The sequence below is a fragment of the Geotrypetes seraphini genome, chromosome 12, assembly GCF_902459505.1.
Source record: "Geotrypetes seraphini chromosome 12, aGeoSer1.1, whole genome shotgun sequence".
NCBI classification, from domain to species: Eukaryota; Metazoa; Chordata; class Amphibia; order Gymnophiona; family Dermophiidae; genus Geotrypetes; species Geotrypetes seraphini.
Genome location: NC_047095.1, coordinates 77,925,273 through 77,944,651, shown reverse-complemented (window position 1 = coordinate 77,944,651; position 19,379 = coordinate 77,925,273). Strand labels below are relative to the sequence as shown.

Here is a 19,379-nt window from a genome sequence, read left to right as displayed (position 1 = left end):
ATTCTGCAATGATGGGCTCTGTCTTAACCAGGCTCCTGGTATCAACATTTAAAAAGCAGATAGAACAGTGTTTAAACTAGGAACTGGGGGAAAGCCAACAGTTGCTCAAGAGAGCATGGTTTAGAACAAAATTTATTTAAAAGATATTGCCAAAGCAGGAACAATAGGGCATCCTGTTAGCATGATTGCAATAGAGACCATAGTAGACCAGGTGTCCTTAAATACAGGGCAGACGGATTTTAAAGATTGCAGATTATCTGTGTCAGCTGTTAAGCAAGTTGTAAATAGGAATGTTAGAATATATTGCACTAAATGACAAGGTAGATATAATAGGCATCTCTGAGACCTTGTGGAAGGACAAATGGGACACTGTGATACCAGGGTACAAATTATATTGCAATGATAATAGAATAGATCAAATTAGTGGCAGCTTAGCATTATATATTAAGGTTGGCCTTATTTATTTAAAAGATTTATAAACCACTTACAGTCAAAGCAATGTACAAAGTAACATACATAATATAATGACAAACCATAAGTACATCAAACAAAATAACATCTACATGGCAGAACAGTGAAGCTAAAACTCTTATTTATCTCTCAACATCGCTTCATTAACTCATTGAGGCAGTATGATGCTAAGTTATGACAACATACTGTCATCCATATTACATAAATACTTAATCTCTAGCCTTGAATCAAATAGACTAAAAAATCTACAGGAACCAAAACATACTTTGGAATTCCTATAGGTGAAAATTCCATGTGTAAAGGGAAAAAGAATAGTGATAGGAGTGTACTACTATATAAGATCTAAAGGCGAAAAAACAGTGTGACAAGGCGGTGACTGCTGCCAGAAGGATGCTGGGCTGTATAAAGAGAGGCGTAGACAGTAGAAGGAAGAAGGTGTTGATGCCCCTGTACAGGTCGTTAGTGAGGCCCCACTTGGAGTATTGTGTTCAGTTTTGGAGACCGTATCTGGCGAAGGACGTAAGAAGACTTGAAGCGGTCCAGAGGAGGGCAACGAAAATGATAGGAGGCTTGCGCCAGAAGACATATGAGGAGAGACTGGAAGCCCTGAATATGTATACCCTAGAGGAAAGGAGGAACAGGGGAGATATGATTCAGATATTCAAATACTTGAAGAGTATTAACTTAGAACAAAATCTTTTCCAGAGAAAGGAAAATGGTAAAACCAGAGGACATAATTTGAGGTTGAGGGGTGGTAGATTCAAGAGCAATGTTAGGAAATTCTACTTTACGGAGAGGGTGGTGGATACCTGGAATGCGCTCCCGAGAGAGGTGGTGGAGAGGAAAATGGTGACTGAGTTCAAAGAAGCGTGGGATGAACAGAGGATCTAGAAATGGTCTGTGTCTGTATATGGCCGTTTGGGGGAGGATGGGCTGGAGAGGGCGTAGATGGGATGGAGTAGGTTTTAACGGAGATTTCTGCAGTTGGAACCCAAGCACAGCACCGGGTAGAGCTTTGGATTCTTGCCCAGAAATAGCTAAGAAGAAAAAAATTTTAAAAAAAATTTAAATTGAATCAGGTTGGGCAGACTGGATGGACCATTCGGGTCTTTATCTGCCGTCATCTACTATGTTACTATGTCTGCTTGGCCAGGATGAACAGACAGAAGCAGAAATATTATCATAAATTACGGAAACTAACAAACTGGTTAATATAATAATAATGGGTGATTTCAATTATCCCGACATACACTGGGTAAATGTAAATGTAGAATTCCTTGATGAAATCAAAGACTGCTTTATGGAGCAACTGGTTCAGGAACCAACAAGAGGTAAGGCAATTCTAGACCTAGTCTTTAGTAGAGCATATGATTTAGTGCAGGAGGTAATGATGCTGGGGCCACTTGATAGCAATGACAATAATATGATCAGATTTGATATAGGGGCTCGTTTTCAAAGCTCTTAGAGACACAACATACCATAGAAGCCTATGGTACTTTATATGTGTAAGTGCTTTGAAAATAAACCTCATAATCTCTGGAGAAAGTACACACAGGAAATCCCATACAATAGCATTTAATTAAAAAAAAAAAAAAAGGAGATTTTGATAACACGGAGAATGGTAAAAAAAGAAACTTAGAGCAACTGCAAAGGTCAAAAGTTTACATCATTTGTGCAAGCTATTCAAAAATATAATCCTGGAAGCCCAGACCAAGTATATTCCATGTATTAAAAAAGGAAGAAAAAAGACTAAACGGCAGCTAGTGTGGTTAATAAGTAAGATAAAAGAAGCTATTTCAGCTAAAAGAAAATCCTTCACAAAGTGGAAGGAACGGCAAGTCAAGTGCAAGATACGAATAAGGAAAGCAAAGAGAGACCTTGAAAAGAAGGATGCATTGAGAAAAAAACACATAGGGCTCCTTTTACTAAGGTTTTTAGGGCATGCTAAAGATTAGCGCACGTTAACCACGCACTAAACGAAAAATACTAACGCAAGCTCTATGGAGGCGTTAGCGTTTAGCGTGTGTGGTATTGTAGTGTGTGCTAAAACCGCTAGCGCACCTTAGTAAAAGGAGCCCTTAGTAAAAAAATTTCTAGGTTTAATAGAAGCCAGAAGCCAGGAAAAGAATTGGTCAGACCACTAGATTAGTGTTCTTCAACCGCTGGTCCATGGACCAGTGCCGATCCGCAGAAATTTTCTGCTGGTCCACAGGGCCGGCACATCCGTCAGGCAGAAGACAGTATTCTTTAACCGCCAGTCCATGGTGCGATCAACGCGGCATCTTCGGGGCGGCATCTTGAGTGATGCAGTGCACAAAGCCATCCTGCGCCTGAACCAGAAGTCTTCTCTCTGACATTGCAACATCAGAGGGAAGGCTTCCAGATGAGGCAGGGGACGCGCGCAAGGAGCCACTGCCCACAGCTTTGTGCAATGCAGCACTCAGGGAGCCGGCCCGAAGATGCTGCATTGATTGCACCATGGACTGGCCCGAAGATAACACCGGGGGCCAGTCATAAGGCAAGGCACAGCACGAAGGGAGAGAGACAACAATGGTAGGGGGAATGCTTTTATTTTTTTATTTAGTGGGTTTAGTCTGTCTGTTCAGGAAGAAATGCATTTGTTTCTTTTCCTCTGGGGTTGTACTGCTTGCAGAGTCTGGCATCTTAGGGTTTGTTTGTAAATACTAGTACTTTTAGTTTTTGGTCCTGCATTTGCATGGGGTTATCTGTTTTCTGGTAGGAATGAATGTTGAAAAGCATACAGTGTGCTTTGTGTATTTTAATTTTGTGGTTAACCATTATGTGTTGTTAATCTATAATAATAAAACCCTAAGCGCGCATGCGCACTCCTATCTGCGTGTTCCATGATCCATATGTCCGTGGCAGGTAGGAGTGTGCATGCGCGCTTTGACTCCTCCCTCACTCACTGTAAGGCTGTTCGTCGTCATCACACCCCCCCACCCTGCACACCCGAACCCCCGTTGACCCTCCCATCCCCCTGTGCAGTAGAACCATTGAGCAGCATGTTTCCATCTCCCCTCCCCGCCACTACCGCTGCCGTGCAGCCGACCCCACTGACCCTCCCATCCGACCCTCCCACCGCGAGACGACCACAAACCTCCCGGCTCCAGCTGCGTCCGCAGTACTCTAAACACACTGTTTCGCAGCCTTCTACTGCCCTGATTTCCTCTGCCGCGTCCCTGATGACACTATCAGAGACAGAGACACGGCAGAGGAAATCAGGGCAGTAGAAGGCCGCGAAGCAGCGTGTTTAGAGTACTGCGGATGCAGTTGGAGCCGGGAGGTTTGTAGGTCGTCTCACAGTGGGAGGGTCGGATGAGAGGGTCAGTGAGGTCGGCTGCACGGCGGACTTAGTGGCGGGGGGAGGGGAGATGGAAACATGCTGCTCAACGGTTCTACTGCACAGGAGGATGGGAGGGAGAGAGGCAGGCAGGGTTGCTGGCTTCGGAGGGTTGGGGTGGAACAAAGTCTGGAAGGCAGTGAGGGGGACATTGGAAGGAGGCACTGGGGGCACTAAGGACATAGGAAGGGGCACTGAGGGCACTAAAGATATAGGATGGGACACTAAGGACATAGGAAGGCGGCACTGGGGGCACTAAGGACATAGGAAGTGAAAAGGATTAGGTCCCAATTCCTGCCCCATTCTTTCTCTGCCATTTGGAAGACAGGTGCACCCGGGGACATATTGTAGAGGCAAGAAATGATCTCCAAAATATGTCCGCTTTATTATCAGCTTCACATCTCTTTTATATTATTCTACATGAATCAGTGTTGTCAGCATGTGACGTAAACACAAACCATATATGGACACAGGTCACATGAAACTTTAAAGACATCAGCATTTTTTCTATCTGGAGATTGGAGTCCAAAAGGTCAGAAAAAGCCTTGACCAGCATAGCTTCTTAACTAAAGCTGTCTGTAAATACAGCTTAACAAAACAATTGAATTCACTTCACAACAAGTTAAGAACATATCTTTTCAAACATAAATGTCCTTGTACTCTCTTCAAAGAAGGAAAGACAAACGGTCTAGATTTACAGCTTTAAACAACATATGCCTAAGGAAAATTACCAAGGTTCATGATACGTGTCCCTTCAATCCCCTCTTACGTCATGAAAATGACGTCATAAATACACAGCATGAGCTGGAAGGGAGTGATACTCTAGATATGTCTCTCGAGGAGGGGTTTTTTAGGAGCTGTAATACGAATAACACAGTACATGAGCAGTCAAAAACAAGAGTGCAGATAATAATAGAGATTATAACAATAAAAAGGTCTTTTACCCAACCCTGCATTCAACTAAAGTGCTGATCCCAAGAATTAGATAAATCAGAGTTACATTTGAGCTCAGCAAAGAGGTCTGCTAATTTCTGAATGTCCATAGTAGGACCTATATTGTCAGAAAGAAAAGTACAACAGCTTAAAGTACTGGGAAGAATTTTTCAGCTAGAATCATAGCTAGGGCCATACGATTTTGAAAACCATCTGAGAAGTGAAGCCTAATTGATCAGTAATACCTTGAAAGGCGTCCCTAGAGTAGTTCACAAAGCGTTGCTGATTATAATAAATTTAATTAATCCGATCAACATTCTTATTAATAGTAATAAAGGGAATAAGGAACTCAAACCCAGCCTTAACCTGAGCTCGGGCATTAAATTCATCTGGGACCCCTCTTGGGACCCCTATAGCATCTATGTATACATGCGATCAGATTTATATCGAGACAAATAAAAGGAAAAACCATGTGAATAGGAAGGATGCCTTTCAGAAAAATATGCAAAAGCATGGTAACCTTAGCTAAAGTGCACTGGCCTATCCACTGGCTGGGTAGCTTAACAGGGAGCCAAAAGTCTCCATAGAGCCAGTAAATATCACCTAGGGTGAAAATATGATGTTGCAACAATAGGGCATACCTATGAGCCAAGACAGAACAATAACCTGGGGGTAAATTACCTACAAAACTACCCTGTGTCAGATTAGAAACATGACGTGTAATTACCCTTATAGATGGTAACGGCAATATCAAGCTTTTGCTGTCCTGGCAACAAAGGGTATTTAGAACACTACAGTTCACAAAGGGGATAGGTAAAATTAGAGGAGGTAGATAGATCCCATAAGAAAACTGATGGGTCGGATAGCTAGACCCACCCTTAAACCACATGTCCATAATGTACATACCTTCATCAATAGGTCTAGGGTTGTCAATAGTAAGAGAAAGCTTAATAATTTGTGCAGGAACACTTTTCCTATAACAGTTTCCAACCTTATGAAAGGTCATACAAGTAAGCAGTGATTTACCATTTTGGTCCACTGTTTTTTTCAGAGTATTTTCTAGTTTATAAGCCCAGTCAGTATCAATATTCCACCCTACCGCTCCCCAGAATGCACACTTATCCCCCAACATGAGTCAGTAACATATATATATATATATATATACATATGTCTTTAGTTTTAGGAATCTCTGAGGACCAATGGCACAGCCTTGGGATATCAATTGATGAACAGTCCACAATGTCACAATACTCAAAGGAGAAGGTGGCAACTTGCACACTGCTGGAATTATACCAAAAGGTAGCATACTGTCGGTCTTTTCTGGATTCCAATTGAAGGACAGCCTTTGCGAGGGAGTAGTCCAGCTTAACGTGTGTTCGCAAAGAGGTGCCGGGGGTGCTGTTTACAGCAGGAGATGGGTATGGGCAGAAAGTGTCGTGGACCCAGAACACATCATCCCTGTAGACCCAGTTAGAAATGATCCATACAGGGAGAAAAACTAGCAGCAGCGTTGCCAGTAAGAGAATGATAAAGTTGGTAGAATGCTGCAATGAGATCATCATGTTGTTCCACTGGAGGAGGTGAAATCTGCGCAGGGAAGACTTGCTTCTGGGGTTTTAGGTTAACCCTCTTCAAGCGACTTGCGTGGATCCAAACAGGACACTCCTCAGTGAGTGCAGTGGGCCTGGTCACAGCGATCACAGTAGTGGGAAGGCCAAAGGGGAAATCCGTCTGCTTCCGATCCTTGGAAAGCTGCTGGATAATCACCAGGCTGGAAAAAATGGGTAGGAATCTGTGGAGAGAAAGGAGAAGTGCAAGACACGTTTCTTTGAACAAGCCCTAATATTTCAATTAGCTTTTGGACGTATTCCTCCTGTATCAAGGGAAAATCTACCCATGGGGCGGGGAAAGGTCATCCGTGAGAATCTCAAAGGGAGAGCAGCCAGATGTCTGTGCATACAGAAAGAGATACTTGAAAAGAAATGCTTGAAAAGCATTCCAAATATCATTCAGCAGCTGTACTCCAATGTGATCCAAATAAGAGATAGAAAACGAGAAAGAAACCATGTTGCCTGTACTGAATGTGGCAACATGTAACAATACCAATTCATTTACTTGATATAGCTATGGCAAAAGAGAGACAATACTCAGTTACTTAAGGTTCTTAATTGAACAATCCAAAAGGATATGTTTTTGCGTGCTTCATATAACTATTATGCACTTCAGAGAGACCATACTGATGTACTGAATGTATTCAGAAATGTATACTGAATGGATCATATGTAGGGAACACCACGAAATAAACGCTGTATAAAGTAAAGCTTTTTCTTAAACATATAACCCCTAACTAAACTATATTCAGAATATAAAAGCTATAAGTAAAAGAACATTGCGCAGTTAGACTAGTAAGAAGTGGAAAAAGAGCTCTAGAAATGGCCAATGTTATGTATCCTGGGGTACCCACTAAACTAAAACAAGTAGACATGACACAGACAAAACATAAAGTTTTAAGCGTGGAGCTATTACTTCATCTGTCAAGTGTGCAGGGCTGAATTTAACTCTGCAAATAAACACATTGATATAAAAAACCAAAACTTACAAATAATGTATATCATAACCATCTCATATTTGGAAAAAGGCATAAAGCTAATGTCTCTTTGGAGCGTCTCTATCTCTGCAGTGATAAAGAGGACCCTTGGAAAACATTAGAAATATCTGTGCCAAAACTGATCTGGATTGGCTATGTATACATCCGGACAAAACATTTTAAATTAGCAACATCCTAATTTCAGCTAAAACACTAGAAAGGAATTGTATTTTCCAATTTGTTTTTCAAGTCACAACCGTGCCAGCTGTAATTATCGAGCTATATATCTCTGTATCAAGGAGCAAAAGGTCAAGAATGAAAATATCACTAGCAAAAAGTTAAAATGTCGAGCGAGCACTACGAAAACCAATACCATGATATTGGGCAATGAATAAGGGAGAGCTAGCAGCTGGTATCCAGGGTTTCCCCTCTTTGCACCAAAGTCCGTCCAAAAGGGCGGCTTTGGGCACTTGCCAAACGCCAGGCATCAAGTTCAGAAGGGGGAGGTAACAAAGGACTAGAAGGGAAGAGAATCCTGTTCACCCGTGAGACCCAGGAGCCCATTTAAAAGAAGGGCTTGGACATCGTGAAAAGTGTGAAGGGTAATGGGGTGACCAAGGGTCAAAGGAGTAACCATCTCTACCACCATAGCACAAGCAGCCAGGGCTTTCTTGAACAGGAGTGACTATAGAAAAAAAGGCAACAGAGCGTAACTTACCGCCATGTTCTCCCTTCATGGTGTTACAATAGTCCCAAACAAAGAGATAAAACATGTGGGCATAAGCAGGAGAACCCAAACCTAAGCTAGAAACCAAAGCACATTTCATGAGTCCATCTGATAAGAGCAGTCATTTCAGAAACCAGGGTCTGTCTCAGAATCTGGTCATAGAAGGAACAAGCAGAGATCCATTGGTGGCAGTGACCAATCATAGCAAGAAAAATAAGCATGTCTTTCTTGGTAGCTGGGCGGGGCAGACCCAGAACAGCAGCAGTGTGGAAAGTGCAGATTTTCCTCTGACCATGAGACAGGACAAAACCCAGGTATTTCACTTCAGATTTACACCAGTGCAGTTTATTTCGTGACACCTTGTGACCACACACAGACAACCATTATAAAAAATGCAAACTATCAGCTTGACAGGTCTCCTGAATTATGGAACACAAAAAGAGGTAAAACATGAGGACAGGACCATGAGGGGCAGTGCATGACTGTAGAATAGCCCGAAGGACAATGGAGTCAACATAGCCCTGGGGCATTCCACACCAGGTATACTGTTGCTTAAAGGTGAAGGCAAAAAAGAGCTGAAAAGCCTCACCAACAGGGACAAAAATAAAACATTCTTTAGGACAATGACAGAAAAAAAAACATTGGCTGCCGGTGGAATGGAGGAGAGAAAGAAACATAAGAAAACAGCCCTAAAATCTAGGACGAAACGGGGAATGCCATCAGCTTTGACAACAGTAACAAGCAGTGGAATCATGATTCTCACTGTACTGCTTGATAAAAACAAGAATGAGTAACTTCAAAGAAGCACTATAGGGGGTCAGTGTAAGCCCAAACTAAGAAGTCTGGGGGAAGGGGCAAAAGCATTCATGCACGGACCCTGATAATGAAAGCAAAGAACAGAACGTGCAAATCTGTCTTTGGCAGACAGCCAGATGGTCAGTGAAAAAAACATTAGCTTTGCCCCGCACAAGAAAGAAAGCCTCTAAAACGGAATTTTTTCTTTTTTTTTTTTTTGTTATGATCCAGCACAGAACACAAAGGAAGCAGCCGTAGAAGAAACGCACAAAATTAGTCAGGATCAAAAGGAAGACAAGAAATAGTGCTTGTGTACAAACTACAAGGGAAAGATCTTAGACTGATTCAAACAGCGCTTGCAATTCATTCCACATAACAGCACGTCCTACCTCAGTGTTAAAGATTGCTGACACAGAAAGATGTGAGCTGAAGGAAGAATGTCATACACACACAGCCGTACAAGTCTCATTTGTCTAGGAGAATCCTAAGTGCCTTTATGACTCATTACAAAAACAATATAACAATGCAAAAATATTTGCTTATCTTACCTTATAAGCGAGGTACAGTAATAAGAGACAATAAAATCTTATACTCTATAAAAGTTTTAACCTTACAAATGACAGAGTGGGCAGGGGGGTTCTATAAATAATTTCATTCTTCCCGAAAGAATGGCAGCTGCTTATATTCACGAGGGGCGCTTACTGAAAGTACCCCGAGATTTTTCCCCCCAAAAACTCCATAATAGAACCCAAAGCTTGAACTTAAAATAAGGGGTGGGTACAGGACACCACTACCTAGTGAGTATTAAAGAACAGAAAAAATTCAGAAATACTCACAAAATATTGGTGATATCATCTGCCCATCGCAGACGTGCCCCCAACTGAAAAGGATTAGGTCCCAATTCCTGCCCCATTCTTTCTCTGCCATTTGGAAGACAGGTGCACCCGGGGACATATTGTAGAGGCAAGAAATGATCTCCAAAACATGTCCGCTTTATTATCAGCTTCACATCTCTTTTATATTATTCTACATGAATCAGTGTTGTCAGCATGTGACGTAAACACAAACCATATATGGACACAGGTCACATGAAACTTTAAAGACATCAGCATTTTTTCTATCTGGAGATTGGAGTCCAAAAGGTCAGAAAAAGCCTTGACCAGCATAGCTTCTTAACTAAAGCTGTCTGTAAATACAGCTTAACAAAACAATTGCATTCACTTCACAACAAGTTAAGAACATATCTTTTCAAACATAAATGTCCTTGTACTCTCTTCAAAGAAGGAAAGACAAACAGGGTCTGGATTTACAGCTTTAAACAACATATGCCTAAGGAAAATTACCAAGGTTCATGATACGTGTCCCTTCAGGAAGGAGGCACTGAGGGCACTAAGGACATAGAATGGGACACTGTGGACATAGGAAGGGGGCCACGGAGAGACAGGCAGGCATGGCGCAACAGAGAAATACAGGCAGGCAGGGGGACAGGGAGACAGAGAAAGAAAGACAGACAGACAGACAGCGTCCAAGGAGAGAGAGACAAAGAAAAAAACCCAGACAGACAGACTCTAACACCCGTTAATGTAATGGGCTTAAACACTAGTACTATTATATTGTGTGTGTATATATGGAAAAAATGGTGTTACAATTAGTACTATTATGGGGGCGGGGTCTGGGGCGGAGAATGGGTAGAGATGAGCATAACTTAGCTCAGTGTTCTTCAACTGCTGGTCTGTGGACTGGTGCCGGTCCACAAAATAATTATTTTATTTTCGCTGGTTCATAGGTGTCAAAAGGTTGAAGAACATTGCACTAGATGACCGAGGAGTAAATGGGGAGCTCAGGGGAAACAAGGCCATAACGGATAGATTAAATAAATTCTTTGCATTGGTCTTCACCAAGAAAGATGGGGAGATACTGGTGCCAAAAATGGTATTTGATATTTATGAGTCAGAGAAACTGGAAGATGTAATGAGGAAATTTGACAAACTGAACAGTAGCAAATTGCTTTGATCTGATGGTATACATCCCAGAGTACTGACAGAATTGAAAAATGAATTTGCAGAGTTATTTATTTTTAAAATCCAGCATGGTACTGGAAGGCAGGAAGGTGGCTAATGTAATGCCAATTTTTAAAAAGGGTTCCAGAGGTGATATGGGAAATTATAGATGAGTCTATTATAAGTGAGTCTGACATCAGTGCTGGGCAAAATGTTAGAGACTTTTATAAAGAATAAAATTACAGAGCATATACAGTACATGGATTAATGAGGCAAACCAACATGGATTTAGTCAATGGAAATCTTGCCTCAAATAATCTACTACATTTCTTCGAAGGTGTGAATAAATATGTGGATAAAGGTGAGCCGGTTGATATTGTGTATTTGGATTTTCAAAAGGGCATTTGACAAAGTACCTCATGAAAGACTTCTGAAGAAATTAGAAAGTCATGAGATAGGAAATAACTGGTTAAAAGACATTGATATTGTGTATTTGGATTTTCAAAAGGGCATTTGACAAAGTATCTCATGAAAGACTTCTGAAGAAATTAGAAAGTCATGAGATAGGAAGAACTGGTTAAAAGACAGAAAACAGAGTAGGGTTAAATGGTCAATATTTTATTTATATATTTTCAGTACTTATATGCCACCTTTTACCAAAACGACACAATAAAACATACACAATCTTTCCATAATCAAGTGGAGAAGGATAAATAGTGGGGTTCAGAAAGCACTATAAACAGCCCCTACACAGCTAGAATTCTTGTAAATTATCAAACATAAAAGCTGTGAACCATTAGTGAAAGCAAAATAGCAGCATATAACACTTGGTTGAAAGAAGCTTTTCCTGCTATTATGCTTGATAAATGGTGGGGTTCCCCAGGAGTCTGTGATGGGACTGCTGCTTTTTAACGTATTTATCAATGATCTAGAGATGGGGATTATTAGTGAGAATTAAATGTGCTGATGACATGAAGTTGTTAAATTGCAATGAGATTGTGTAAAACTGCAAGAGGACCTTGGGAGACTGGGCATCAAACTGGCAGATGATGTTTAATATGAGCAAGTGCAAAGTGATATATGTGAGAAAGAGGAACCAGAACTATAGCTGTGTGATGCAGGGTTCCAAGTTAGGAGTCACTGTCCAGGAAACGGATCTAAGAGTCATCATTGAGGATACATTGAAATCTTCAGTTCAGTGTACGGTGGCAGCTAAGAAAGCAAATAGACTGTTAGGAATTATCAAGAAAGGAATGGAACAATCAATCCATTTGGGTAAACTCCAAGATCAAAATTGGCGGATTTAAAATTGTTTGGAAGCATTGGATTATTGCAGGTATATGGACTTTAAATGATGTTATTCTAAATGGGTCACTGCTTAGTTTTTTACAATTGCAACATAAATATGGTTTAAATAAATCACAAAATTTTAAGTGGTTGCAATTGAAGCAGGCTATTCAGGAGGGGTTCCCTGATTGGAAAGTTCTTAACTCTCAATATAGTTTGTGGCGGAATAGAAATCCCTAATGTAATAGTTTGGAATTCCTATGCTTTCAGGTGGATTTCTTGGGTCACCAAGCCGCACAGTGGTATAAATTGTTGTATGGGTATTTGATAAAAACCAAAAAACTGTTCTTAGCATTGATATTGGGCACCAAATTTCTGCCTCTCAATGGCCACGTTTTTGGTTTTGGAGAATAAAAACTACAAGGTCAGCATCTATGAGGCAGACCTGGTTCTTTTTGTTGCATAGAGCTTTTTGGACCCCAGTTCGTTTACAGAAGTTGGATAGCTCTAGGTCCAATAGATGCTGGCATTGTAGTTTAGAAGCTGGGACTTTAGATCATTTAATTTTTTTCTGTCCCTATATAAATGCCTTTTGGAAGTTAATTTGGTCCCAAATTAATTCATTGTTAGAAAATCATGTTGCCCTTTCATATGATACTATACTATTTGGTACATCTATGAGATTTAAAAGCCCAATTTTAGCAAATAATAATAAACTTTTATTAATATTGACGGGTTGCCATTCAACAGATTACTGGAAACTGGAAAGATTATACTAAACTTAATTATACCTTTTGGTGGAATTCAGTATGTCATATTTACAAAATGGAGAGGGTGCTTGCCATACAGTAAGGAAATTATCATAATTTTAAAAAGATTTGGGGGCCATTGATTACTTATTCTAATGATCAGACATCTTAAACAACTTGGTATAATATAAGATATAGGTGGGGTGGGATTGGGAAAGATAATAATTGTTAATTGTTTTATTATTAATAAATGGGTGGGTGGGAAGGGATTCTTTTATATTTTAATGATTATAAGTAAGATTGTCAAGTGATTTTGTTAAAAAAATTTTCTGATTGATTATTATACACTTGTTGTAAGATATGAAAATGAATAAAGATTAAAAAAAAAAAAAAAAAAGAAAGGAATGGAAAACAAAGATGAGAATGTTATAATGCCTTTGTATCATTCCATGGTACAATTCTGGTCGCCATATCTCAAAAAAATATAGCAGGATTAGAAAAGGTACAGAGAAAGGCGATGAAAATTAAAAAAAGGATGGGACTGTGAGCGATCTATAAGCTGATAAGGGATCACATGTGTAGGAGTCTCCTAAAGGGCTCCTGGTCTGCAAGGAACTAGTATGCAGAGAACAAATGTATGTGTAATGGTAAGATGTATATATATATTTAGGGCACCCCATGAAATATTCAGTTCTTTCTTAAGAAATGTTCACATATCGATGTCAATCTTTTTTTTTATTTATCTCTGGAAAAGAAAGTGATGTAATTGCAGGTAAACAACAAATGTTTTCCTTGATGTACTCATGAAACAAAAGATATCCATAAAAATGTGTATTCTTATTGAGGAATAAATTAGGACACTCCCATATATCCTCCCACTTAAACATAGAAACATAGAAAATGATGACAGAAAAGGGCCAAAGCCCATCAAGTCTGCCCACTCTACTGATCCACCCCCCCTAATTCTACCCTCCTAGAGATCCCACCCCTAATGAGATCCCTTCCCCTTAACTGTGCCCTCTTAGAGATCCCACATGGGCATCCCATTTACTCTTAAAATCTGGAATGCCACTGGCCTCTATCACATGCACCGGAAGCTCATTCCAATGAGAAACCACTCTTTCAGTGAAGAAATACTTCCTGGTATCGCCATCAAATCTCCCGCCCCTAAGTTTTAGCAGATGCCCTCTTGTGGCCGAGGGCCCTTTGAGAAAGAAGATATCATCTTCCACCTCGATGCGACCGGTGATATATTTAAACGTCTCAATCATGTCTCCCATCTCCCTACGTTCTTCGAGAGAGTATAGCCGCAATATAGAAATATAGAAACATAGAAAGTGACGGCAGAAAAGGGCCAAGGCCCATCAAGTCTGACCACTCTATTGACCCACCCCCCTAGCTACCCTTTGAGATATCGCACTCTGATGACCCATCCCCTCTTAGAGATCCGACATGAGCATCCCATCTGTTTTTAAAATCTGGCACACTGCTGGCCTCGATCACCTGTACCGGAAGCTCATTCCAATTGTCAATCACTCTTTCGGTGAAGAAGTATTTCCTGGTGTCGCCATGAAACTTCACGCCCTTTATTTTCAGCGGATGCCCCTTTGTGGCCGAGAGTCCTCTAAGAAAGAAAATATCATCTTCTACCTCGATACGACCAGTGATATACTTAAACGTCTCAATCATGTCTCCCCTCTCTCTACGTTCTTCGAGAGAGTATAGCCGCAGTTTAGAAACATAGAAATAGACGGCAGATAAGGGCCAAGGCCCATCAAGTCTGCCCACCCCAGTGATCCTCACTATCCATCTTTGCGGATAGATCCCACATGTCTATCCCATCTGGCCTTAAAATCCGCCACACTGGTGGCCTCAATAACCCGAAGTGGAAGACTATTCCAGCGATCAACCACCCTTTCAGTGAAGAAGAACTTCCTAGTGTCACTGTGCAGTTTCCCGCCCCTGATTTTCCACGAATGCCCCCTTGTTGCCGCGGGACCCTTGAAGAAGAAGATGTCTTCTTCCACCTTGATGCGGCCCGTGAGATATTTGAATGTCTCGATCATGTCTCCCCTCTCTCGACGCTCCTCGAGTGAGTAGAGCTGCAAATTCCCCAACCGCTCCTCGTACGGGAGCTCCCTGAGTCCCGAGACCATCCTGGTGGCCATTCTCTGGACCGACTCCAGTCTCAGCACATCCTTGCGGTAATGCGGCCTCCAGAATTGCACACAGTACTCCAGGTGCGGTCTCACCATGGATCTATATAGTGGCATAATGACTTCAGGTTTACGGCTGATGAAACTCCTGCGTATGCAACCTATGATTTGCCTTGCTTTGGATGAAGCTTGCTCCACTTGGTTTGCCGACTTCATGTCTTCCCTGACAATCACTCCCAAGTCTCTTTCTGCTACAGTTCTTGTCAGGATCTCGCCATTTAGGGTGTAGATCTTGCATGGATTCTGGCTTCCCAGGTGCATGACTTTGCATTTTTTGGCATTGAAACTGAGTTGCCAGGACCTAGACCAGTGCTCCAGCAGAAGTAAGTCATGCACCATATCGTCTGTCATTGCTTTTTTGTCTGTTGTGCTTTTGCTCACTACATTGCACAGTTTGGCATCATCGGCAAACAATGTTATTTTACCTCGAAGCCCTTCTGTCAGGTCTCTTATATAGATGTTGAACAAGATCGGGCCTAGGACGGAGCCCTGTGGCACTCCACTTATCACCTCCGACATCTCGGAGGGAGTGCCATTCACCATCACCCTCTGAAGCCTACCTCCAAGCCAGTTCCCAACCCATTTTGTTAAAGTGTCGCCCAAACCTAAAGAACTCATCTTGTTCAGCAACCTGCGGTGTGGCACGCTATCAAATGCTTTGCTGAAATCCAGATAGACGATGTCCAGGGACTCACCAACATCCAGCTTCCTCGTCACCCAGTCAAAGAAGCCGATCAGGTTGGATTGGCACGATCTCCCCTTAGTAAATCCATGTTGGCGGGGATCCCGCAGATTCTCCTCGTCCATGATCCTATCCATTTGGTGTTTGATTAGGGTTTCCATTAGTTTGCTCACTATTGAAGTGAGACTCACTGGTCTGTAGTTTGCCATATCCACCTTGGAGCCTTTCTTGTGTAGTGGAATGACGTTAGCCGTCTTCCAGTCCATCGGGACGTTACCTGTACTAAGGGAGAGATTAAAGAGCGCGGATAGTGGTTCCGCCAAGACATCTCCCAACTCCCTGAGTACCCTAGGGTGTAGGTTGTCAGGCCCCATTGCCTTGTTGACCTTGATTTTTGACAGCTCGCAGTAGACGCTGCTGGGTGTAAATTTGAAATTACTAAACGGGTCTACTGATTTAATCCTTGTATGTGGTTGAGGGCCGATTCCCGGCACCTCGCGGGTGAAGACTGAACAGAAGTATTCATTTAACAGTTGGGCCTTTTCCGAGTCCGTCTCCACATGGTCTCCGTCTGGTTTTCTGAGTCGTACTATCCCGCCTGAGTTCTTTTTCCTGTCACTAATATACCTGAAGAAGGATTTATCTCCCTTCTGGATATTCTTTGCTAGAGACTCCTCCATGCGGAATTTGGCCTCTCTAACTGCCGCTTTGACGGCTCTTGATTTGGTCAGATAATCTACTCTGGAGTCCTGTGTCCCTGATTGTTTGTAAGAGATGAATGCTTTTTTCTTCTCTTTGATGAGGTCTGAGATCTCCATAGAGAACCACTGTGGCTTGTTGTTCCTACTTCGTTTGCTTACTGATTTAACATAGCGGTTTGTTGCTTCCTGTATGGTGGTTTTCAAAGTTGACCACATTTCTTCCACGCTGTCGGTATCTGCTTGGGTTTGTAGCGCCTGGTGAACGAAGTCTCCCATGTCCTGGAAATTTGTGTCCTTGAACTTGAGAACCTTGGTCAATGTGGTAGATTTCGTGAAACCTTTCCTGAGATTGAACCAAATCATATTGTGGTCACTGGAGGCCAAAGTTTCACCCACCGAGACCTCTGTGATACTTTCTCCGTTGGTAAGTACCAGGTCCAAAATTGCCTGATCCCTTGTTGGCTCAATTACCAGTTGCCTGAGTCCTGCTCCATTCAAAGAGTTTAATAGCTTCCTGCTGCTGCCGGAAGCAGAGGAAAGCGTGACCCAATCCACATCGGGCATGTTGAAGTCACCTACCAATACTGTGTCCCCCCGCAAGGTGATATTCTCTATATCTCCGATTAATTCCAAATCTAGGTCTTCTTGATGTTTTGGGGGTCTGTATACTACGCCAAGATATAGGCATTTGTCCTTCCCTCTGGCCAAATTTACCCAAAGAGATTCCCCAGTGTACTGTACATCTGTGATTCTGGTGACCTTAATGTCATCTTTAGTATATAATGCCACCCCACCTCCCATTTTGCCCTCCCTGTCCCGTCGAAACAAGTTGTAACCTGGTATGACCATGTCCCACGCGTGGGAGTCTGTGAGCCAGGTCTCAGATATCGCCACCACATCCAGGTCGGCACTCCTCATTTCTATCTCCAAATCTAGGATCTTGTTTCCCAGACTGTGGGCGTTGACGTACATAGCCCTCCATGTTGTGTGCTTGTTGTATCTCAGTGGGGACAATCCCTCTATATCAACTAGACCACCATTAGTATTTTTCGCTTGTCTCTTACACTCCCTAGACCCAGAGCTACAGCTTGTACCTATCCCGGACTCCCCATAACTGCAGTGCGTTCCTATCAGAGACTTGGTAATGTGTGTACCCTGTGGGGGTATTCCCGTTTGGGCTACTTGAGCTCCTTTAGTGCAATTTGCAGCGTGTGCACTCTCGCTGGTCCCAGAATTACAGTGTGTACTCCCTCTAGACCTAGGATTGCTACGTGTACTCCCCTTAGACCCAGAATTGTAATGTGACCCAATGCAGTGTTTACTTAGTTCAGTTCCAAAATAGTATTGGTAGCCCGTACCCTCCTCCAATTCACCTAGTTTAAAGCCCGTACCCTCCCCCAACTTACCTAGTTTAAAGCCCTGTGTAGTAGGCGGGCTAGACGGTGTCCAAGGACGTTCTTCCCCCTCTTGGTCAGGTGTAACCCGTCTGGTCCAAGCAGTCCCTGCAGTGCCTCTCCGTGGTGCAGGAACCCAAAGTTCATCTCCCTGCACCATTCCTGCAGCCAGTCGTTCACCCTCCGGACACGATCCTCCCTGGCACTGCCCTTGCCCCTCACTGGGAGGATCGAGGAGAAGACCACCTGCGCATCCATCCTCCTCAGCTTCTCTCCTAGGGCTCTGAAGTCTTCGGGTATGCTTTCTAGGGTGCCCCTGGCAGTGTCGTTGGTTCCGACATGGATGAGAATCATAGGGAAGTGATCTTGGGGCTTGATGAGTCTGCCAAGGCTAGCAGTTACATCCCGGATCTTGGCCCCCGGCAAGCAGCAGACCTCTCTTGACTGCAGATCTGGTCTACAAATCGGTCCCTCGGTGCCCCTTAGCAGTGAATCCCCGATGACCACAACTCTGCGCTTCCTAGGGGTGGGCCGACCTGTGGACTCTGGAATCGGAACCGTCTGTTCAACCACTTCTTGTACCTCGTTGTCAGGACCTTCCTGTAGAAGCTGGTATCTGTTCTTAAGGGGGATATGTGGCGTCGATGTAGAGCTGCCCTGTATGTGAGAGAGAGAAACAGAATTAGGTTTTCTGCGTTTACCTGTGGATGAAGTCACCAGCTGCCAGGTATCGGCGTCTCCAGTGACTTCCTGAATTCCGACGGTAGGATTCAAGTCTGAAGTTCTGGAAGCTCTGGGTGACTCAAGGATGGTCTTGTCAGGCTCTGGTTCGGCGATCTGAGACAGTTCCTGGATTATTCCGTCGATGAAGGTCTCGTCATCACGGATACTCCTTAAGCGTTGGATCTCTTCTCTCAGACTCCTCAGCTCTATCATAAGGCTTTCATCTGGTTGATCAATTGGTTCTGTCTGAGTGGAGGCTGAAGACATCTTTGAGGGGATGGCCTCGGTCTGTACAGAGACCTCTGTCCTCTGTCCAGGCTCCCCCTCAGTCTGTACGAAGACCGCAGCCATCCCCTGGGCACTCTCGGCGACTGAGCTGCCTGTCTTGACTGAAGTCTTGCTGCCTCTAGTTCTGCCTGCCATATATAAAGGTTTTTGTATTATTAATTATTTATTTAAAAATTTTTTTTTTTTTTTTTTTTTTATAGATATGTCAGAATGTGTTGAGGTTGGAGGGATAAGTTAGGATAGAGTGGTTGGTGTGGTCCACCTGTTAAGTGTGCTTGTTAGTTAGGTAGGAGTAGAGAGTTGAAATTTGAAAGACCTGGAAGAGGGAAAGATTGAAGAAAGACTGACGTTGATTGGTAAATTGGTAGGATTTTAGAGACCAGCTGAAATAGATAGCCCTTCCTTGATGCCCTTCTTGAGGCCCTTCGCAAAGGCGCTCTCGCTAAGGCGAGCCGCGCGCCGAAC

General features: G+C 42.8%; 1 protein-coding gene across 4 annotated transcripts in view; it reads left to right on the top strand.

Moving 5' to 3' along the window:
* The window catches only part of CFAP57 (cilia and flagella associated protein 57), a 503,571-nt gene that overhangs the window by 284,029 nt on the left and 200,163 nt on the right, over positions 1-19,379 (top strand). The window lies entirely within an intron of this gene.